Raw genomic sequence first — 26,303 nt, 5'->3', positions numbered from 1 at the left:
CAGTGGCGGCTCGTGGATAAGATATCTGGGGGTGCTGCGGTTGATTAAAAATAAAAAAATGTTTATTTGGATTATATTTTACTATTAACATCAAAATGATCAAAATTAAACATTATATGTATTTTATTTCATTATAAAATTGATTCTTCTGTCTTTTTTTCTTGAAAAAAGGTCTATCTCCTTTTCGTTAAATTTTTCACTGTTCATAATCATTATTTTTCAATTACAGCATAGACAAAGCTGTCAATCTGTCCTGAACCATTGTGTTTCTTATATATGTATGTCTTTATTCTATTTATTGATGAAAATACCGTACTGGCTCAGAGGCAGTTGAAGTTGTAAGCAGAATTTGAATAAGTTTTGTTTGCAAAAATAAGTTTTAAAAATATTAATATATCATTAATACTATGCATTTCTTTCCTTGAGTAAAACCCTTCTAATTCAGTTTGAAGTTTTTCTTTATTTTATTTTATTGTCACAATCAATACACACTCGCCATTACAGATTTGCTCCAATGCGACGGGTGTACGTTAATGAAATACATAAACAATCAGAAATCAGAAATACAGTAATACATACATATAGAATCAGAATATATAGAATATAACAATTAATCAGAAATAATAATCATAGTGACATCTATGGATTTCAGATTACTGTGTATAATTAATACAAATTATACACAGGCAGATTTTTGTGACAACAGGATTAGATTTTTTAATACCAATTTTCAGGAACCGTTTCAGCAATGATCAGATAAAATTGGCAAACTCTGATAGAGAAACGATCGATTTGGAGTCACAAAACCCCCAAATCTAACCAGCAGTGGCGAGGACACGAACCTATGACCTCAGTGATGCTAAATATATACGCTATCACTAAGCCAAACTGCTGGCTTATCTTTATCTAGCATTCGATATGATTCAACGGTTAGTAGTAGATCTTCCATTGGCATTTTCTTTCAGTACTTTTCAAAATTTCTTTATTAAATAATTAGAAAAAGTATATCTTTCTTTTATATCCTTAATATATGCATCACATATTTTTGGCTTCTATTCGCTCTAAGAATCTCATATTTGTATAATGACATTAGTAAAACTTTTTAAGTTTTCTTTAATTGAAAATGCATCGATATTACTAGATTGCATTTGGTTATAAATAATTTCTAGATCCGGCATTAACATATGAAAAAGTTCTGACTAAAATAAAAAATTGTATTCAGTAAATTGGTAGAATCTGTTATTGTTCTATCAGTATTTTCGGAAGAATATTTAAGTTCTTGAAAACATTGGCTCAGCTTCTCTTGATTTTGATACCATTTTAAATACTTAAAGTGACGTGTAGAAGAAGTGTAGAAAAGTAGAAAGTGTAAGAGGTGTAGAAGGAAAGACAAAAGGTGCAGAAGAAATGAGGAAAAGTGAGGAGCGTGTCGAGCGCGCGGCGCGGCGCGCACACGAACGCAACAAGAAATGTGTATAATACTGTTGGGAGTGCAGTACCGATCAAGCTTCTAGCTGCCCCCGCGCCCCTCCTTCGCCCACTCGGCATATTCCATCGAAAACCGTACTGCACAAAATCATAAACGATGCCTGACTTTCTGATATTAGTACCGCGATGTATGATCATTATTGGATGTATCGGTGTGCGGGCGAGCTTAATACACGCTTAAATAATATTGATATTTTCATATAATACACATACATTTATGTATATAATAATATTAAATTTTTCTCAATTTCCTTGGGGGTGCTGCAGTACCGCAGTGCGTATGGACGAGCCGCTACTGAATATATACATATGTATGTACATACTGACAATTTATCAAATGTTGGTTTATTTTGGTAGAATTTAAATGAATAGTTTCAGCAAGCGGCTCTTAATTTCTTTTTAAGAATCTGCTGTCTGAAATTCGGACTAACTAATTTTGATACAGTTTTTTTTTAACAAAATGAAATGTTTTGACTAAGATATTTTGGGTTACTTTTGTACATATGTTTAATAAAATCTGATTTTTTTTAAATAAAGATAGATACCCAAGCTCTTAAAAAAGTTTCAAAACATTCAAAGTAATGATGGAAATATGAAAAAAATTACGATTTGCTGAAAATACCGCTTCCGCCATACAAATGGCTTGGATACAAGAGGAACAGGCTTTTCCTCCCATATTAATGTGCGCGCGCAGAATACGGGAGGAAAAGCCTGTTCCTCTTGTTCCTATTGTATCCTGCTCTCGCAAATTAAGTGAGTATGTACCGTTTACCATGCATCCTTTTTTTTTTGATCTTTCGACTTAAGATCTTTCGATTTTCGATCTTTGCCTTCCGATATTTGCGTTTTCGGTAATTTCACATTCCGGCCCATGAGGTAGACCCGTACATGTATATAGTAGGTACATATACATATATACGAAATATCAATATATGAATTTTTGTTATCTCGATACATTCAACATCAATATATTTTTAATGAATTAACTAGTTTAAATATAGAAGTTCAATATTTGAGGGTTTTTAACAAAACAAACAAAAAATATTTTATTTTTTCAATTTTATGATGAAATATCAGTTCGAATCGAAATATTTACAATTAATTATACAGAGGTATCACATCCGTCGAAGACCTTTGAGAGCAAATTTCCAAAAGCTTTTGATGCGGTTTTGTTTGCGGTCTAGAAATACCTAGTCGTCAAGAGCCAATTTGAGTTCAACATGTTAAACTTGTCGTATATCGGAACACAAATATACGTAAATAGTTAGTTACCATGCGGGGGAATTATTGAACCACACAATCTCACATCGCCTTTGGTGTTTACGGTCTTACCATCAGCTCAACTACCCCAAATGAGATAAATTGAGTATGTTGACTTGGGAACAACGGTCCTTCACTTCGAGCTTTCACTTTGGGTCTTTCCTCTCCCCCTCTCTCACCCTCTCTCTACCTTTATCTGTGCCATCGTTCACTTTTCGCGGATATATTAGTTTGGAAAGTTTCTCTATCGACATGCGATAATAAGTCAGCAAGGAAAACTAATCCAATAAGTCCGACAACCGCTATCAAAACTGTCGAATACCGCTACCAGTTTTATCTCCTCTATCCAACCGCAAGCAGTATCGATTTGTAAAGTTACTTCGCCGAGATGAATTGTTATCTTTCGATAAGGGTACTTTGGAAGCTGTATTTACTTTTGCATATCATGCTCTTATATCATGTAATAGTTGAGTAGCTAGAAATTTAAATTCTCATACTAGCAAAAGTGGTTCAGTTGGTGATTGGCTAATACAGGACTTTCCAACCTTTTTGTACCCTCACACATTCACATTCTAAAATATCGGTAGGACGGCGAGCACCACCTATTTTTTATTCAAAGCAAATTTATAGGTGGACACAGGTAATAAATAATACTCAAATAATTTAAAAATATATAAATTATTGTTATTCTTATTATATTATTATCATTTTACATACATATATATCCCCCAAAGGCTCGACAGGAAGACCCCAATATGCCTTCCTGGACAATTAGTTACAAATAATGCAGCATTTTATTATTACATAAATCACTGTATTTCCAGAAGCTGAAGAACACGAAATAACAATTAATTAATTAATTAATTACATAATTAATCCATTGAGACATCTATGGATTTAGATTTTGTACACAATTTTTACATAACTCTTTAACCTTTCACTTATCATTACTATTAAAGAAAAATTTCGTCATCAATATAAGTAAAGGTATCATCCGCCATTATTTCAAATTATACACACAATAAATACAGAAGATTTGTGACAACAGGAAAGATGATTTTTTTGCCAATTTTGAGTAACCGTTTCAACAATGATCAGATGAAATTGGCAAAATCTGATAAGAAACGATCGATTTGGAGTTACAAATACCCCCAAATGTAACCAGCAGTATGGCGGATTGAACCCACTGATCACTTGGTGCCAAACATACACGCTACCATTAAGCCATACTGCTGGCCATCTTATGTAAAATTAGTACACGTCATGGTTGCACCATACAAAATTTCTATCGTTGACTAATCTGCGCAAACTGGCAAAGTTTCAAACCGATCGGAAGAATGTAGGAATAGTGCCTCAACCATTAGCGAAGTGAAACCAGAACAAGCTCTGCAATGTATACAGATATTTCCACTATATTTATTTGGAAAATGATTGATAGTATACAAGATAAGACCATTGGCTCGATTATATGTACATATAATTGATGAAATCCGTTTTCAAGCCGCTCTTGAAGCACTCGAAGGTGTTTAATCAATAATGACACGTTAAATTCACTGTCACCTGCCATTTCCTTCATATTTTAGAAATGCACGAGAGACAGATATGCCTTTAGAGAACCTATCATTTTAGCTACATGTTTGTCTTTTCCCTGTAGCTTCCAATTTTTCCATGATATCTGGGATAAAACCCAAATCTACCAGCTGAATCTGATCCGATCGACGCGGCAATCACAATCACAATCGCAAACGAAGAGATGTTTGTATAAGTCAATATACCAATCACTTGGTGATTGGCTAATAGATGGCTTATGGAAATTCTATCATAATCTTTATAACGCATTTTGTCATTATGAAGTTTTTCTTTAAGAGCAACACGTGGACGTGCGATCAGGCTTTTGTGCATAATATCTTATTTTCCATCCTTAATTCCATTTCCCTCCTAGGAAAAACATTCCCTAGGTGTATTTTTCCGAGCATTAGGCGAATGGACAAGTGCTACGTTGGACTCATGCCAAATACCACTACCACTTCTGTGGATAAAATCCAATAGTTTCTCTCTTTCTATTCTATTCCTCTCCTACCAGTCTGTTTTTCCTTTTGAAATTCCCCATAGCCACATTGTAAGTGAAAGAGTGCAGCTGTACATTAGCGGCTGAATAACGACGGCCGGCCGTACAAATTAACATATTTTCTGAAAATGTACCGGTTTTAATTAGCGAATGCGATAACACACACGTACGTATAATACACACATCTCTGAAAACCCTTTTTGCAAGTGAATTAAATACGTACGTGCTACCATAGACACCATAATGCAAACTATGTACAAAGCACTCTCACTCGTGGAAGTTCACCCCTTTTAATTTTTCTATACAAACATACATAATACAACACGTCTTTTCAAATATAAAGACCTACTTTTGGTTTGATTAATTTTAAATTTGATATGCCGACTTTGTTGTGTGAATATTATATTTGTATACATATATGTACATATGAGTCGATAGTCGAATAGAAGTAAGAACAGGCGGCGAAATTATAAATAATATCCGTTTCGCTGATGATACGGCAATGTTGACTGAGAGTGCTGAAGTCCTGCAATCGTTATTGATCGCAATTGATAATTCATGTCAAAAATGGGGTCTGTCTATTAATATCAACAAGACAAAATCAATGGTCATATGTAAAGAAAAGACGGATCCATTAAACCTGAGTATGCGCGGACAAATGATTGAACAGGTCGAACAATACAAATACCTAGGAGCAATGATCAATGGGTTTGGTGCATCCGCTCTAAAATCGCCAGATTTAAACGTAATTCTCGTTTTCTCGAATGATAGATTGCACATCAGATGACGAATAACCTTTCGATGTGCACAGATGCAATTATTAAAATTGAGCTGGATCTTTTTGGCGAGTTTAATAAGGCAAGATTCGGAACTTATCGAATCTTGCCTTATTAAACTCGCCTGAAAGGTCCAACTCAATTTTAATAATTACCATTTTAATAATTGCATCTGTGCACATCGAAAGGTTACCCGTCATCTGATGTGAAATCTATCATTCGAGAAGATGAGAATTGTATTTAAAGCAGCCGTCCGTTAATCTGTCGTTCAAATTGTCTGGCGATTTTAGAGCGGATGCACCGCATCCATGATCAATACGGACGTCAGTTCCGAAATGGAGATAAGAAGAAGGATCGAAATAGCAAGAAATGCCTTCGGCAGCATGAAAAATGTTTTGTGTTGTCGAAGGTTGTCTATGAAATTGAGCTTAAGAGTCCTGCACTCCTATGTTTGGTCGGTGTAGCTGTACGGATGCGAAACATGGACGCTGTTAGTGGCATCCATGAACAGGATAGAGTCCTTTGAAATGCGCTGTTACCGGAGGATGCTAAACATCTCGTGGAAGGACCATGTAAGAAACGAAACAGTCATCCAGATTCTTCATAAAAAGAGAGAGCTTCTTGACATGGTGAAGCGCCGTTGGAATATTTTGGCCACATTATTCGCGGCCCCAAATATCGCCTTCTACAAACAATCATAGAAGGGAAAATAGAAGGCAAACGGTGGCTTGGGAGAAAGAAGCTCTCTTGGCTCCTGAACATCAGGTCATGGATGGGACTCGGTCTCGAAAAGTTATTTCGACTTGCCCATGATAGGGAAGAATTCGCATGGGCCATAAACGATGTCTGCTCATTGTAGTCGCCTACGTCCAAATACGGATTCGGCATTAGAAGAAGAAGATGATGATACCGGTACCAGTATTATCGATATTCAAATTACACTTTTTCCGAAGACGAATTTCACACACTTCCATCGTTAATTTCTAATTTAATGGCAATTACATTGAGTGTAGAAGCTTTATGTCGCCAATATGCGACTCTTTTGAGTGCAGACGCTACACCGCTTTTTACTTTATCTATGCACGTAGTAACAATAGATGAAGTTTTGTGATCATGCGAAAATTCGAACTCGAGATTTTTTTTTTAAAGAATTGAAAAAACTGAACTCTCCGTTTTGCGAAAAATTTAAGGCAGAATTAAAATTAAAGATTAGAAAGAGAGGAGAACTGAAATTTCAGATGTCTTGCAATATTTGCACAATTCAAAATCATCCGAATTTTTTAAATTCTTAGACATATTTGCACCTTTCAATAGATCCAAATTAGTCAAAATTATTGTGTCTTCTAGAACGTATTTATTGGTGAGAAGAAAATTACGCTTCCCATTTAATCCGTATTGTTGAAGATGAAGAAATGGAAAGTGTATCATCCAGTCCGGATAGCTCTCTTTCAATAGAAGAAACATTATAAAAAACAATATTTTATATGACTTCAGACAATAAAACAAGTGAAAAAACTGTAATAAAAAAATTCAACACATATTACAATAAAAATGTTTGCGACCAGTTAGTTTATTTTAAATCCGAAAAGATTCGTGGCAAATACTTACAATTAGTGTATAGTTATTTAATAAGTGTTCATCCAACAAGTGTTGAAGCTGAGAGGGCTTTTTTTGCAGCCGGACTTACATATAATATTTGCGCAAAGATCCGATCAAGATTGAGCGATTCCACTATTGATGAACTGGCATTTTAATTCAAAGAATCAATAAATGTAAGGTATTTGAAAAAAATTAAATTATATAATTATAATCTATTTTTCCCCTTTAAAATCTCTTAAGTATTAATAATTTGTAGGGAGCTTGGAATTTAGGTTGACGTAAATAAAAATATCCTCCTACCGCGGATCGAACTGTTTGGCCACTTTTTGGATTAAATTTTTTTTAACGTTGTAAAATGATTTAAATATATTTTTTTATATTAAATTTATTTTAAAACTGATGTTAAATTATTGCACAAGTATCAAAATTCCATTGCCCGTTTTGTTTTTGTAATACCGGTTTTGATAGTTATAATACAGAAATACTGTTATTGATATTTCGTGCGTTATTACAAACCCTACATATGTATGTATGAGCCGTTATATTTGGAAGTGGCATAAGTCCATTTTGCTTCATTTCGAGATATATTTCGCAAAAAATTAAATATAATGTTTTGAGCTTTACAATATTTAAAAGTACTGGTGGCCTATAATAGGTTTATTCTGCTTTTCTGAGATTCTGGACATATCGAATTAAAATAAGTGATAGCAATTTATGAATGAAGTCAAACGGAAATTAAGGTTGTAACTAGATTTTCAATTGAAGGTGAGAGAAAAGTGTGAAGAAAATTCCGTTTGTAGGAAAAATACTTGAGCAGTATATTTATTTTAATATAATCTTGATTAAAACCAAAATATTGTCCAGAATTATTTGAGATAACAGAATTATTACATGCGCCTCTGATCTTTGTAAATACATACATACATATTTCCTTTGAAGTATACGCTTCAAAATGGAAACACTACTTTCGGTGAATACCAAAGGCCCATACATACCAGTGGCGTATATTGGGTGTGTGCTAGGTGTGCGGCGCACACCCGTGAAAACCAAAGACCACATAAAGTAGTATTTTAATACAAAATAATGTGTTGTTGTATAAACAGGCATTGATGTGTATGGTGTATTTACCGCGTGCGCTAAATGTATGGTGTATGGTGTGGTGTGCAGTCTGCAGCGTGTTGTGTGATGTTAGATGTAGTTTGTGCGCCGCGACGAGAGAATACCTATGCCGTGCAGCAAATTGGTGGGTTTGGTTGGAGTGTGCAGGCGGATATTCGCTTGTATAGGTTTGTTCGCGATATTAAGACGTACGGTGTGCTACGACTTCAGAGCACCACGCACCGCACCGCACCACTCGGCAATTGACCGAATGCGATGCGACACGTGGTCTCGTACTTTTTCGCACATTCGTATTTTTATGGTCATATCTCAGTCATACCTCTAATAACTAATAATGGCTAACAGTGTTCAAGACATTTTAACTATTCCGTTTTCAAATAGAAGTTTTGAGATAAAATTAAAAATAATTAAAGATGGGAAACCGTGTCCGTCTCTTCCAAATTTATCCAGTTTGCATAAAGAAAAAACAAAAGTTTACACTAGACATTTTTGCGTTTCAAATTATAAAAAATTCGAATGGATTACAGGCTGTGAAATTCGATCCAAACTTTTCTGCTGGCCATGTTTATTGTTCTCCAAAGATATTAATGTGTGGAACAAAGAAGGATTTGCTGATCTCAACCATTTGACAGCAGCACTGAAGAAACACGAAGGATCGCAGGCACACGTTCAATCATTTCTTTCCATACAAATGTTTGGCAAACAACGAATCGACGTATTAATTGACAGTCAACGTAAAGCCGAAATAAGTCGACATAATGAACAAGTAAATAAAAATAGAGATGTTTTAAAACGAATTATTAACGCAATAATCTATCTAGGAAAACAAGAACTGTCCCTGCGAGGTCACGACGAGTCATGTAATTCCGTAAACAAAGGCAATTACATTGAATATCTAAATGCTCTTCGAGAATATGATTCTGTTTTAGATACTCATTTAAATACTGCTACTACCTTTCGTGGTACTTCTCCAAGTATACAAAATGACATAATCGAAGCAATCGCTCATGTTATTAAAGTTCATATAAAAAATGAAGTAGAGTCAGCAAGTTTTGTTGCTATTATTCTCGATGAAACTTCAGATATAATGACAAAATCACAGCTCTCAACAGTTTTACGTTTTGTATGTAAAGGCAATGTACATGAACGGTTTATTAGTTTTACAGACGTTAGTGCTGATAAAACATCTAATGGTCTATTCCGTCACGTGGTGAACATAGTTGAAGAATTTAAAATTCAAGACAAATTGGTTGGACAGACTTATGATGGAGCAAGTGTAATGAGTGGACACGTAAATGGTTTGCAATCCAAAGTCCTCAATGCTTATCCTTTTGCTCTTTTTACACACTGTTATGCTCATGTATTGAATTTAGTATTGCAGCAAGGTCTTTCTGATATTAAAGAAAGTAAATCATTTTTTCAAACTTTAAATGGATTGTCTACATACTTTTCAAAATCTTCCAAAAGAGTATTCACCCACAAGGTGGAATTTTACATCTCGTTTAAGTAGCACAGTACAACAATACAGAAGTCAATTTACAGATTTTTTTCGACATGTTATAGAAAATTGTGAATTATGGGACACAGATACTGTTATAAAAGCACGAGGGTTTTTAGGCTTTTTAGAGGATTTTCAAACAATTAAACTTCTTCAATTTTTTTCAAAACTGTTTGGAATAACTGATGTTTTGTATAACATTCTTCAATCTAAATCTTCGGACGTTTTATATTGTTGTAAAAAAATTAATGATGTTTTGCAGCAAATGAAATACGAAAGGGATAATAATTTTGAAATGTTATGGAATAATTATTTAAATGAAAAAAATGATGATCATGATCGTAGGCCACAAAGATTAAAAAATTATTCAGAAGTAGAAGATAAAACTTCATTTCGTCAATTATATTTCAAAATAGTTGATAGCATAATCGCACAAGTCGAATGTAGATATTCTTCACTTTCCAAATTAGAATATTTTCACCTTCTTTGTAATGATAAATATGACGAATATAAAGAAAATTTTCCAAATGTTTTAATTAATAAATTAAAAGATTTTTATGGATCACTGTTTGATTATATTCGATTGAAAAACGAACTCATTGTGCTATATTCCAGCTCTGAATTTTCAGAGAAACCTGTTCATGAATTAATACAATTCATGACAAAAAATAACCTCGAATCTGGTTTTAAAGAGGTGTTTAAGCTGGGAGAATTAATATTAACGATACCAAGCAGTACAGCTTCAGCAGAACGTTCTTTTTCGGCGCTGAAAAGAATAAAAACTTGCTATAGAGGTACGCAAGGTCAAGATAGATTATGTGGCCTTAGCTTAATTTCAATAGAAAAAAAGTTATTGGTGGAATTAAAACAGAAAGACACATTCTATGCAGACGTGATTGAAAAGTTTATGTCTCAGAAACGTCGCATTGAACTTATGTATAAATAACTAATAAATTAAACATTTTTGTAATGCAAAACGAGTATTTTTTTTTAATTGCTAATTTTATACCCTATGCCCTACGGCATACACAGCACACCCGGTATTAACACCCACCGTCCGCCACTGATACATACATATGTATGTACATACATATGAGAGCACATAAATTCATATTTGATACTAGGTAGTGTAATCTACATATATCAGAGACTCTTAAACGTTTTTTGTTTAAATAACTCCTTTATGTATGTATTACAGTACATAAGTTCATTGATATAAATTTCAAACGTTTGAAAAAACATTGTTATTTCATTTTTTTTAAATATGTCAATGTGAAGACTGTTGCTTATCATGAATTATTCTCAAGTGGTTATTCTATGTGCAGAGGGTCGTGATCTCCCAAGGTTCATCAGCTGTCTCGTATATCGTCTTCTTTTTCACCATTCCGCTAGGCCAAGCTTTAGTCGAAGAGCTAGTAGCGATTTCAACCTATCTGGTCCATTGAGTAAGGAACCTTCCCTTTTATGAGAACCCTCCACATGTCCATTCACAAGTAGTAGTTTCAAGCTAACTGTGTATATGTACATATGTATGTATGTATGTCTGAATAAGCCGAAAATTCTTCGAAGACGGAATGATGACAGTCTATTGGCGATCTTAACTTCCTGGAGGACAGACTCATTAGTTCTCCTGGCTATCTGAGGTAATTAAAAACTGACTTTAATGGAATATTGAAAAACATGAAGTATGAACTGGATGAACCTTCAGCAATGTGATGATATACCTGTCTTTTCAGTTTTGGGTCAGCCTCGTCATAGCGTCTTTGACTATATACATATTTTCAGTTTCATTATTTATTTATTATTAAATAATGAAACTGAATTATTTTAAATTAGAACCTAAAAATATAGTGTGGTATTTTACAAGGCAATAAGCATGTCATGTTTCTATTTATTCTAATAATTGATCACGAAACTAGGGCTTCCAAGCCGTCTTTAACTGAAACCGAAAAACCGGCTTTTTGACCATTTTGAAAAAAAAACCATTTGATCAACCGGCTTTTTAAGGTTTTCTTTAATTAATGTTTTTTTCCTCAAAACTAACAATTATGAATTTCAAATTTTGATGAAAGATAAAAAAAATGTATATATCCAAACTTTTTTAGGGAATAGGCGCATATTTATTTGAACAACAAAATAAGGTACGGCTCTTAGCGGTGGCTTTGAAATATAGTATTGGACGAAGATCAGGTTATAAACCAATAAAATATTATTGAAAGTAGTTTCAATAGCCTACACAAGGCCTTCCAGAATTTCGGCAAATTGGTTGTCCATAATTTGTAGTTTTTGCGGGTTCTTCTTATTTAAATCATTTAATTACTTGTGCGTATTCAGGATCTCCCATTTTACGGATGTGATATTTATAATAGCAATATGTGTATGTATATGTAATAATTAGACATATGCGCTGTGATGCGCCAACGCCAAAATAAATGGGTTTCTTTGGCAATTTCTATTGTTAACCTTTTTTTTTGCTCTCTAGAGACAAAAAAAAGGTCACAGCGCCGGAGACAGGTAATAATCTTATAAAAGTTCATAATGTTCATAACATAATGTTCATAATGTTCACAATGTTCATAATGTTCACAATGCTTAAGCTTATAGTTCATAATGTTTGTGTATATGTATGTTTTGTTTTTGTTATGTCTAATTTCTTTAGTTATTATTTTGTTTCTTTTCTTTTCTGTTATATTTTTGACCATTGTGGTGCATTAGGAATTCCTGTAATGCTACAATGGTCCAAACTTTAAATAAATAAATAAATATAACATAACTCAATTTAATTTATAAGCAATTATTTTTTTGCATAATATAATATATATTTACAATTTTTTTTCGATATAAAAATTTAAAACTTAAAAAAAATCTGAATTTTCTGAAACCGATGAAAGCCGGTCAACCGGCTTTTTATTTGTAAAAAACCGGAAACCGGTTTTTTTCGGCGGTTTTATGGAACCCCTATCACGGACCCCATAAAAACTTTCCAAGAGGTCTTTTAGACTAGACTATTTATTCAAGAGCTCCCATATATAAATGTGCATGCTTGAGGATGTATGTATGTATGTAATTTTACAGTGAGGGTGCATATCTAACCGAAATTATACATTGAAATATTATATACATAATACCTGCAGAATGTCAAATGTGTGACATCGCAAACTGTCGCCAGAGATATAATTCAATCAAATGCCACGTTGAACTTTGACAGTGTGCTCTCGTGTATGTACGTACAATGCGCACGGTTGATGCGGAATTGGGACCTTCGTGGAAATTATACATCGGTTTCCGGTTTTCCGCAAGTGATTTTCAAAGCAGCCCGGAAGGACCCCTCCTGAGGGTAAACAGGAAATGCTTCAATAATCGCACAGTTTCGTCCGCTCACCGAGTTGTTTGAAAAGCGACAAAAGGACATTTATAAACTCGACTAGTGAATGACTCGAATGCGAACGCCATTTTCTGAGCTGATCCTTGAAAACTATAATGTATATATATATATATATATATATATATATATATATATCAGTGGCGTGCGGTGACTTTTCAAACAAGGGATGCTGTCTCTTGTTTGAAAAAAAAAACCGACCAATTTATTTTTTTAAATTTTATTTTATTCTTCGTTCCTTTTTACAAAATTCATCGATAACCGCATCATAGAATTTTTTATTGTTTTTTAAATTTGACATTATTTTCTTTTCGATTGCAATTTTAGTAAGACCAGAGAGTCTTTCTTCACTTTGACTACTTCTGGTGAACGTTTTAATTCTTTTCATAGTCGAAAATGATCGTTCAGCCGATGCGCTCGTGGAAGGTATCGTACAAATTAATTGTATTAAACTAAATACTTGTTCCAAAACTTCTATTAGATCATCTTTCACAATTAATTCCTTTACGTCATTTATAGATTTCAAATGAAAATCTTGCGTTGAGTACATGTAAATTAATTCGCTTTTTAATTTCATCAAATCAAATTATTTTCCATAAGTTAGGTGGAGTGATTTAAATAGGATATCTGGAAAATTATTTTCATATTCTTTAAATTTTTTGACGTTAAAAAAAATTAAAAGAAATTTTAAATTTTCGATATCTCGAAATCGATTGGTTGTATTTACTGAAAGAGTTTCTAAAATTTCAGAATAGTGAAGTTTATACGTTGTTTTCACATCTTCTTCACATTCAGCATATTTTCTTTTTCTATTAAAATTTTTAGTTATTACTTTGTTCCACAATGAATCAAAATCGTCTTTTTTGTTATCTAAATATTTTACAATTTTTTTAATTTCACTTACGCAATACGATATGTCAAAGGTTTTTTTTGTAAAATTTCAAATAAAAAATCTGCCGAATTAAATATTGCAGAAAATAAATGCAAATTGAAATTGAATTCAAACTCTTTTAAATAACGATGAAGGACTTCAGCATTTATGACAGCATCAGTATCCCATTCGTCTTCATCATTAATTATTTGATTAAATATTTCCATTAATTCTGTTTGATATTCTAATACCATATTTAAAATTTTGCTATTGTAGTTCCATCGTGTAGGGGCAGCAGTGGGAAATCGTTTTTTTATTTGACAATCGAGAAGGGAAATTCTTCTTGAAGACTTACAAAAAAAAGTTGAAAATGACAACATACGGCTGAAAAAACGTTTGCATCCGGATATATGGTTAACAGATTGCGACAAAACTAAATTCAATCTCTGAGCGTAACAATGGACAAATAAAGAATTAGGACAAATATCTCGAATTTTTCGTTGCACTCCATTATGCTCCCCGGACATTACAGCCGCTCCATCATACGTTTGTGCAATTAATTTGTCCAAACAACCAAATTCTTCCAAGGTCTCACGTATGTGCTGAAAAAGAGAATTAGCTGTTCTATTGGGACTAACATCGACAAATCCAACTAATCTCTCCTGAATTTCATTGTTTTCATCTACATATCTAAAAATAGTAGATAGCTGAGCTTTGCGACTGATATCTGTAGATTCGTCCACAATTATGGAAACAAATTTTGATGCACGTATTTCAGTTTTAATCTCATCTAGCAAGACTTTTGATATTGCGGATACCAAGTCATTTTGTATATGGTTCGATAATCCAGTAAACACCGTAGAGTTATCTAAATGAGTTTTCAATTTTATGTCTGATTCACTCAACAGATACAGCAATTCAATATAATTCCCTCTATTTTACGATTCCTGGTGTTCAAAATGTCCTCGTAAAGGTTGTTCTTGTTTTGCTAAAAAACAGATCGCGCTTATTAATTTCGACAAAATGTATCTATTTGCAGTAACTTCTTTGTTGTGCATTTCAATATTTGCTTTAAATTGAGCACTTAAAAAATTTTCTATACGAGGTCCCTTTCCAAATTTTTTAAATTGAGCAGCAGAACATATGTGAGCTTGAGAACATTCATGTCTCTTGCGCGATTTACTTAAATTGTTTAGGTCAGAAAATCCAAATTTACTCCAGACATTCACTTCTTGAGAAAATAAAATACATGGCCAACAGAATAATTTCGTTAAGTGAGCACATCCACAAATCCATGAAATTTTTTCGTATGTTTCTGTGTTAAAATACCTTTTAAATGTTTTTGTTTTAGACTGAATATTTAATATTGGTGTGGGTTTGGGGCTCTTAACAATAATCTCCTTTTCATTAAATGGGAGAGAAGCAAATCTTCTTTTCAGCACATTTTCAATTAAACAATTGCAATTATTATTGATCTCGACGACAAGTCCACTCTCATTGTTATTTTCGATATCCATATTAAAGGCAATAATGAAAACTCGTAAGTAGTGGAACAGTAAACTAAAAATAAAGTTAGACGAAACTAATTAAAATGAAAACTTAATTCAAAAGTAAAAAATAACCAACTTACAGTATAAATGATTAACTTCGTCTAAAGAAATGAATCGGCTAGCTTTTTGATAAATAACTTGGGGCGTAGCGTGCGGAAATATCGATCAACAGCGGCTTCCAAGTGAAACTCAATAGATAAGCAAACAGAGAAACCGAATCCACCGTAGAGGTTAAACAAGTGTCAACGCGTCCGCGCGAATAAGACAGCCTCATAGTGCGCATGCGCAAATGGGATCGGTATCGACTCCGAATCCATGACGCGGGCGCACTTCAGTCAGCGTCTACTCGCCAGCGTCACTCGCCTGTGGCCGGCCGGCCGGCCGCCCGCCTATGCGAATCCTTAATAAAAATTATCAAAAGATCCTATATAATGCATCATGTAACAAAAAACACGTGATATGTGAAATATATATATATATATATACTCATAAACTACATCATAATCACGTACATCACTAAGAATACATCGAAGCGAAATTCAAATATTTATTAAAAATACTCTTGGCTTTTTAAAGTTATAGGGGATGCGCCGCATCCACCGCATCCATGGACCGCACGCCACTGATATATATATATATATATATATATATATATATATATATATATATATATATATATATACATTATAGTTTTCAAGGATCAGCTCAGAAAATGGCGTTCGCATTCGTTCTATTGAAGTGTACTATTTCGTTTTAAATATAAACGTTTCGCTATTGTAAGACATGAATCTGGGTTGGCCTGAGCGACTGAGTCATGGAAATAATGAAATTTTACATATTTTATGTACTGGAAGTGCTCCTAGATAATGAAATCGTTTGATAAAGCGTACGATTGCTTTAATGATATGCATGTCTTATAAGACTCGACTAGCGTGAATGAATGACATACATATGTACATGTTTATACATAATTTGTGGTACGTTTATATTAAATCTACATACATAAATACATACAAATGTACATATAATATGCACCTACATCTATGACAAGGATCCCAAACTACTGCCTATGGACTAGAATGTGTCTGGTCCGAAAATTATAAATTTCTAAAAATAAACAATTAATAGAAAAAACAAACTCCACTATTTGACCTTTGTTCTAAATATTTTTCAAACTATTAATAATATAAATAACGTAATTGTACGACCATGCAGACAAGGAGATGATAGTAATGCAGTGAGGCATTGTTGCCATATTTGCTTGTATGTACATACATATACTAGAGTTTCCAATCCGAATATTCGAATATTCGATATTCGAATACATTCGGCCTATTTTGAACTATTCGTTATTCGAATATTTGAGCAATTATTTGAATAATATTCGTGAAATTTTAATAAAATATTTTATAAGTTTAGAATTTTTTTTTAACATAATACAATTTTATTTTTAACTCGAAATGTGTAACGCAACAGTGTATTGTGTGGAAGACGTATTAGTCATCGACTCGGAGTCATTTTATCGACTCAGTGCAATGGATTCGTGGAACTTGACATTGGAATTCCTCGCTTTATAAATTGAACTTTATTTAAATATTTTACGAAAGAGAAATTATTGCAGCGTTTATTTGAAACGGAATGGAAAATACAGTCCAAAGCGGGAACGCAATTTTTATTTATAAGCAGGCATTTATGTTGTTTTGAACTTCAGCTTTGTTTCGGAGTTCGTAGTGACACGTTATCGATCCGGGTATTTTGTCTCAAATTAAATAAATTGATTGAAAGCGCATGCACGTTATATAAAAAGGTTTTTCAAATTCCAAGATAATTCCAAAAGGTTAAAAAAAGATTTGAAGTACTTGGATAACTTAAAAAAACGAACCGAAGCTATAGATATCCTTCTAAAAGCTTTATTAACAATTAAACCAACGTCAACTGATACTGAAAGAGTGTTCTCCACAGTAGGAATAATAAAAAAAAATTAAAGGCGAGATTAAATTTTAAACATTTAACGCATTATTATTTTTAAAATATTTATTTATTTATTTATAGTTTTGGACCATTGTGGTATTACAGGAAGAACCTAATGCGCCACAATGGCCTACATTTGATAAAGAAAAAACAAAGATGAAATAAGTAAAATACAAAGATAAAATAAAATGAAAAAAGCATGTATTTTTAAAATTAAAATAAAGTTTAAATTTATTTATGACGATAAATTAACTTTTTCTTTTTAATATATGTGGACCCCTTTCATTTTAATTATTTTGAATAAATATTTCACACTGTTTTCTATTATAATATCGGAATATTTCGAATTTTACTATTCGATATTCGATTAGTTGATGGAGTCGAATAATTGGAAACTCTAATGTATACCCAGTAAAACCTCCTACGCAACGGTCAAAATTTTTTGAAATAATTTTCAATATTATTTATCGTTTATTCAGATATAATTAAAAATACATAACTTTGAGCATAAAAAACTCTTGCAAAACAATTTATGTACATAAGTACATATACATGTATAATACATACATATGTATTTATATGATTACCTCAAACAATTTCACTTTCCACAGGCCGCTTACGCCACATTCGATCGGGACAAATTAAAAATCGTCCATTAGCTTTTAACGCGACCTTCTTTCTCCGTTGACACGAAATGTTGGCCTTGCAAAGTGCCATAATTTTACGAGCAAATATTTGACCTGTTGTTCTATCAGCGTCTGGCCGGAGAGCAACCGGCCGGTCGCTGTTTACTCGCATTTTCCCGTTCTAATTAATTTCAAATAAAACGGCATCCGCATTTCGAAAATTGTCACGCCTCGCGAAAAAATAGCGCGAAAATACTACGCATTCGCGTATAGTGTATAGGAGGCTTTGGGATAAATTGAAATGTTCGGGTCTTTTGTGCGCGGACGACCCCTCGCATAATGGAATCGAGTGATTGCTCCGGTTCGGGAATTTCGGACGTTTTGTTTATTTGCAGTTTATGAGTGTGTGAAAATTTGCGGTCCCCATTCAATTATGTGCCGTTTGTACTTTTTGCAATATTTTAGTTAAATTATACTATTTTTTACTGCAAGGGTTTAGACTTCACTATTAAATTGTCAGTGGCTCTACTAACCAATCATCTACGAGTATATACTAGAATGTGAGAACACAAAAGAGAGTATTCACTGTCTAAGTGCATTCGTGGGTAAACAATAGATACCCCAGATTAGGCTAACGGGACTCAGTAAGTGCCCGAAGAATGGATATGCTGGAGTTCTCACAATATACTCGTGCGTACACAGTATACTCGTCAGAGTAGACCTTTAAGTGCCTAGAAAATAGACACATTAATGGATCAGGGAAGCTGTGCTGTGCAACTTGTCCTTTATAAGGAGGTACACACGGCAGATCAAATTATTTTTGAATAAGCGGTGGTTATCGTGTGGACCTGCCGGTTCGTTGAATAAATGCTGTAAAGTAACTTAAGTCTTTCATTTTGATCCTGACTCACCCCTAACTAAAAATATTAATTTAGGGTAATTGAGAACAGATATTAAACTAAAATTTATCTAATTTTTATATTTTTTTTAGTAATATGTGGATTTTATAGCTACATACATATTGTAGCGTAGAGATTATGTAACACTGAGCAACAAAAAATCCCATTTTTTAGTTACCAGAGTGAAGACCCACTGAATTCGAATATGATAATGATTTTTGTTGGTTAGTGATCATTTACGATATATGAGCGTTTAAAAAAACGCACGATTTTTATAGTTTTTTGGCTTTTGCGGTCTTTAACTCAAAATCTAGTATTGATGTTCCCAAATTGAGTAATGGAATCAATATTCAGATGTTTTTTCTATTGATTTTTTTACGTATTTTTTCTCCGTGCTATTTTGCGTTTATTTGGTCCTTACTGTGCTGAGTACTGTTTACAAATAAGAGAGCTGTTTACAAATATTCGGTGGATTTTTTCTTTGCTTCTTTTGGAGCTGGTTGGTCAACGGATCAATAGCAATAAACTACCTATACAACTACTCGCGTCTTTCATCTCGATCTTGGAAACTAATCTCACGTTACAATATTATCATCATCCCACTCCCACTCCAGGGAAAAATATGCGCATGCTAGAATCGTATATATGATTTATTGATTTGGAGACGTATGGCTTGTAGTTTGATCGGTAAATCAAATTAACTTTGAATAAAGAAAATCATTTTATAAATCTCAAAATCTTCTCAGAATGAAATTAACTCTCTATGTAATTTTTTTTAAACTAAAAACAATAAAGAGAAGAAGCTTTGCGTCATTTAAATAATGATGTTTCCGTGCGCGGACTTTTGGCCGAATGGATACTTGTCCATTCGGGTAAATATCCGTCGACTTAATGTCCGTTTAGTCAAGCGTCCGTTCGGCCAAGCGTCCGCCAGTCAAGTGTCCATTCGAATCCCAATTCAAATTTTTGAACCAATGACGTGTTACATCAGTTATTTCATTCTTCCTTCGTAAAAATATCTATAGCAGAAAGAGCTAAAATATTAATAAAAAAACATTTACTTGATATTAGTACTACCAAATATTGGAATTATACGAATATGTATTCAATATCGAGTAGTAAGGATAAAACTGTATCTAAAAATATTTAGGTAAAGTTTTAGAAAGGTCAAAATATTATGAAAATGTTCACAGAATCGAATCTGTTACATTTTATTTTAATTATTTAATCAATCATGCACATTTGTATAGCACACTTGAGTGTGCTATACAAATTTAGAATTATTTTTATTAATTATTTAAACCGGTATATACCCATTAATTAAACACGACATATATGGTCAAACGATTAACAGCCACAGAGACATATATGTATGGATATTTTTTGTGGCATTTTTTAATCAGCGAAAGTCAAGATGCTGAATAACTTGAATTTTTGCGAAAGGGATAGGACAGGGTTGCCAATTTGTTGGAACCGTTTGTTGGAATCAATAGCGCATACGTGACAGACAGACAAACAAACATTGATTTTTATATATATACATATATGTAGATAAATATTTTAATTTAACTATTATATAAACACATACGAATACATATTATATTATTATATTAAACTATTGAGAATGGGATAGGGAGGGCACATAACGTGCAAATCGTATGAAAATCTCAAGTTAAAGTGAGATGATCGCATTGAATAATAGACGCATCTCACCCAGTATAATATACGATATTGAAAAGCTTGGATTTAAACGGTTCAACATTTAAAATAATATATTATCTGTAGCAATTGGCCGGAAATCTTCGCGGGTAGCAGTTGGGCGCCACATCATTTCGTATGCAATAAAGTGATAAATCCTACCGTTTCTGGGTTCTGGCTGGGATTTCACCGTATCTTATATATGTGTATGTATGTACATATGTATATATATATATATATATATCGTATATAATATATGTATGTGTATATATCGCTACTGGATAAAATATCCGTTCCGGTTTTCGCCCCTTTCTCCTTGGCCACAACCGGGGATTTTTTACGTTCTATTTGCCAGCCTAGAGGGATGGTAGGCCACTTTGTAATAAAATTCTATTCGACACAAGATATGTAGTCCCATAAAACATATTTAATATACAGGGTGTGGTGGTGATGCTCTTGCATATTTTTACGATAATTCTATTAGTCAAGCGTATGTGGGATGCTTCCATTTAAAAAACGAGAACAGAACTTTACATACACATATGCATGTAGTAAATACCTACGTCAAATAAAAATATGCTATGTATGTTCAATATAAAATGAATTCCTATCCGTGGAATATTTCAATATAAATTGCTTATCAGTTTATTTATTCTATTTTTTTTCATACTGTTTAACTGTAATGTAAAGTGTCGAATATACTACGAAATATGTCATATATTTACATGAAAATAAAACTATAAAGAAGATGGAAATTTATTAGTAGTTTGACGTATAAATCGATTAAAATGTAGCTCAATTTTACATTGTATTTATGATTAATAAAATATGCCAAAACAATTTTATCAAGCGTATGCTTTGAGGCGACAGAAAGATTTAAAAAGAAGGATAAAAAAAGGGCGATATTCGTTGGCTTAAATTTTGAATATAAATCTTGATTGTACATATATGTATGTATACATATGTTACATTTGACGTTGTAATATATTGTAATAAATTTTGACTAGTTGTAATATATTTGTTGTAATATAGTTACAGTCACAGTTATTTCCAGTTGTAATATATTTTGACTAGTTGGAATATATTCCATCTAACCAACTACCGTTATAGTTGAAGTGTATTTTCAGTTGTAATATATTTTGACTAGTTAGAATACATTCCGTTTAACCCCCCGTAAGTTGATTCATATGGCGGATTACATTCCAATTCGTCAAAATATATTACAACGGAAAATAAAGTTCAATTATAAGTTGGTATCAAGTTAGATGGAGAGGTTAGGTTTTCGTAAAAACGTCACTGAACTAGTAAATTGAGTTGGAAAGTCACATTTTTTTGTTTAGAACACATTCTTAAAGTTATCGGAATACGATACTTTTTACTATAATTCACAATACCTAATATAATTCACAATAGCAAATATTTACCCATTATTGAATTCTAAAGCATCACATCAAAATGTCAAAGTTAAACTGTTATATTACAACTGGTTGACAACAGTTGAAAGGACTAAAATTTACCAGTTGAATTGTATTCGAATATGAATGACCTAAAACGCCAGTTGGAATATATTACAACTGAAAATACACGTTGACTGTAACATTTAAATAAATTTAAATTATTTAAATATTAAAAATAACAAAAAAAAATCCGTAGATTGCATAAAAATAATAGAATATATTTTTAAAATGAATCAAAGTTGTGATACAGGATGTAATTTGATTCTTTGACACTGATTATTGTATATTGAAATTTAATCCTTGGAACGTTATATTCAGTCAAAGTTATTAAGTCAGTATTAAATTAAATTGAAGCTAACTTATAGAACTTTCCAGAAAGATGTTGTATAGATATATGTAATATTGAAGTTCGATATTCGTTGAAAAATATCGTGAAATACAAATAGAGCGTATCTTACGAGTCAGCATCCTTTGGTCGGGGTACATTTTTGTTTGCTCTCTCATACTTCTGGACTGGTGACTTTTTTGACCATTTTCTGGTCTTTCACATAATAATGGACTGAAGAGAAACTACATGTTGCATGTAATCGAAATTTTTTATTAAAATGCAACTCAATTTTAAACTTAGTGCACTTGCTGTTCATAAATTTACGTATTCATAAGTATAAAGTTCACACAGCACTAGAAAATGTGTTACGTTGTTCAACGTAAAAGAATAATATTTTAATGTCGTCTTTGAAGTTTTCAGAGCTTTTCCAGAGATGTGAAAAGTTGCAACTTTTATTCAAAATCTCTCCGGTGAATAAGAAGTGGAAATAAAATTTTCATAATTCAAAATGTCGACGGATTAAGGCAATTATTTTTCGTGTTTTTATTTTTATTATTTTTATGCCGAGTTTAAACAGTAGAGAATTTCGAATATGACTAAGTGTGCGTGTCGATCGGTGTAGGTATGAAACAATTTTTGATTCATTCTCATCGATTGAAACTGCAATTGCAAATCGTTTGAAAAGCCCATTTCTAGGATTAGCATGAAATTTTATTCGTGATTTAATTTTCCTATATAAATTTCTTTCTTTTTATTATGCCTTTTATTGTTTGTTAGAATGATTGATTGTTGAATAAATATTAATTATAGATATTAGAAATGTATATGTATAATAATAAAAATAATAACATTTTTAACTTTTTTTTGGCACATTAAATTTCAATCAGCATATTGTTAATATGCATCATCAGATTGTATATTTGTCAGTTAAAAAATCCAGTTATTCAAATTCTGATGAAAATTACGAAAATACCAAATTTTTTCAAAGTAGGTATTGCTATTGTTGATTAGTTCATAAAATTTATTTATTTATTTATACCTGGGAAAAACGGCATAGCCGATGAACCTAATTTTATATTTTCACAAGATGCCGTTATTGATTTGCCCTGAGCGACTTCTATGGTATTAAATTTGTACATATATACATACATTTTAAAATCTTGTTCAAATAGTGGCGACATGGTGGGTAGGATGGTTTTTTTCAATTTGATGAGGAACTTTTTCAACAATTAAATCAGATTAATTGGCAAACTCTGATAGGAAAAGATCGACTTGGTGCAGCAAATATCCAAGTTTGACCAGCAGCACTACAGATAATACTCGAAATAAATTATTTTAAATTGAAATAAGCTCACGAGGATGATCCAGGCAACTTTTCGGTGAAACAAACAAGCTATCTGCTGGCTAAATTTAGGATTTTATTAAATAATTATTCCTTTTCAATTTAACTTTTTTCTCAACCTCTAGAAGATAAAGAAACACCAAAATAATTGACACGAAAATTTTTTTACAAACTTATAAAATGTTTCAAGCATAGCAGCTAACCTCAAAATTGCGGGTGCAAAAAAAAAATAATATATAAAATTTATTTCTGGTCATCACAAGTATCAGGTTGAAACTGGTATATTGTAATGGTATTATATGCGACTGTAAGGGTTGGGTAATTGCTTCCGTCAATCAATTTTGTACTATATTATTTACCATCTACATTATACCTACATTATTTTGCCAAGAACGAATGCAAAGGATTCGTTCTTGGCAAAATTCAAAATCGTATTCATTGTGATATATAGATTGATCTCAGAACAAGAATGATATACGTAATTTTATTTTAATATTTAATAATCTTTTACATAACTTCTTTGATTGTTGAATGATATTCACTATTTTGTAGACGAAAGTAATATTCGTGTGTGAAAAATTCAATCGTCTTTTATATGTATACAGATATAAAGAAAAATAAAATAAAACAAAAAAGAGAAACGTCTGAAAGAGTGCCTTTCGCTGACGGCAATAACTTTTTAACGGTGCTGTAAAAACCGATATTGAAAGATCGTGTTTTTGTATAAGGAGAGATGCGAAAAAACGAATTGATCAAAAGCACTCTCCTCCAATAAGTGTATTCAAAAAGATAGAAAGCGTAATAATAACAAATAAATAGAAAAAAGGGGAGGTTTGCACGTCTCTCAACTGCTAAGCTTTCGTCTGCCTCTGAGTGCCAGTAACAATTCGAAAAACTCTGAGGGATTTCATTTCGATTAATTTGAACAAAAACCAATCGACATCGCTTGACAAGTCAAAGTTCACATACCCATCTGTCAGAGATTGGGATTAAATTATATGTATTATGATGGTAACTCACACGCGAGCTTCAACATCGAAGGCCCAATTTTGTTTCTTTAATAAAACAATCGCGTCTTAAACCCGGTATGATCGTCACTGTATATTATATTATATTTTTCCAATAAATAGCTTTGTGAAAGCCTATTTCTATAATGCGATCTTGAGACAGCGACGTAAGCAAATAAGAGACTAGTTACGCGACGTTTCTCAATTATCTAATGTACCAATAGGCTTCCATTCGCAGATTCAGGATATTATTCATATTCGATATTCTTGCTTCTCCTAGCGTGTATATTGAATATACAGTACTTCAGTGTTTTTCAACTATTCGATGTGACACAAAAAGTCTGTTTTAATGACTCCACGACTCGGACTCCGACTCTAAAGTCCTGGTTTTTAGCGCTTCGAATTTGTTGATTATTAAAAACTAGTTGTTTTACCGGGCTTCACTCAGTATTTTTAATATAAACAGCTTAAACATGGCGAATCTAATAGTAAATATTCATTTATTTTTTTATTAAATTTATTTGAATCGAAACAAATATAATATTTAACCAATTGTTTTGTTTTCGAAGTTCCAACGAAAAATACAAACTTACATACAAAGTTTTTTTCGACATTATATATTAGATATGCTACCCAACCACATACTCTGTAAAAGTGTATGTATTTCTTGAAAAAATTTGCTGTATATCAAATTTGTCCATATATGTCTCTATGGTATTTTATACAATTTAATTGTATTGGTAACACGTATGGAATTGTTAGTACTTATGTATCAAAAAATGGGTTTATCTGTAATAAAAAAAAAAAAAAAATTGAACTGTACTGTTATCACTCCAAAAAGATTAAGAATCGCTGCTGAATTCGTCTAGATAGATTTGGGCAAGGGATAGAGATAGATTTTGAATCGAAATAAATAAACGCAGTTAAATTTTGAGCGTTCGATTCCGGTCGTCGAAACGCAATCACACGCTCGAACTGAATCGAACTCAAGAACCTACAAACAAACATAGGAATATACAATATACAGATTTATGTACTTAGGTCCTTTTTTTATTTCGGATAGTACGTGTCCTCCATTTCTGGGAGGAGAGGTACAGATTCGATAGTGACAATCCGGCAGCCACCGCGACATCAAAAGAAACCGACCAAAGCGAAGGAAGGACGTCCTCACCTTTCAGCCGAAGCCGGAGAAAGGGGTAGGAAAAAAACAATAAAAAAGAGAGAAGAAAGAAAGAAATATGAAAGCCCGCAGAGACAAAGGAGAAACGAGCCAGCCAGAGGAGGATCTTGTGTGGATATGTGAAACGAGATCGTCTTCCATTGTGTATCTACTGGAGTGGAGATGGAATACTATTGTGGGGTGG

General features: G+C 32.6%; 1 protein-coding gene across 1 annotated transcript in view; it reads right to left on the bottom strand.

The window, feature by feature from the left end:
* Positions 1-26,303, bottom strand: part of LOC143920219 (queuosine 5'-phosphate N-glycosylase/hydrolase) — a 529,776-nt gene that overhangs the window by 483,465 nt on the left and 20,008 nt on the right. The window lies entirely within an intron of this gene.

Source organism: Arctopsyche grandis, chromosome 12 (genome assembly GCF_051622035.1).
Source record: "Arctopsyche grandis isolate Sample6627 chromosome 12, ASM5162203v2, whole genome shotgun sequence".
NCBI classification, from domain to species: domain Eukaryota; kingdom Metazoa; phylum Arthropoda; class Insecta; order Trichoptera; family Hydropsychidae; genus Arctopsyche; species Arctopsyche grandis.
Note: the sequence above shows the minus strand (reverse complement) of the source record. Positions and strands in the feature narration are given on the sequence as shown.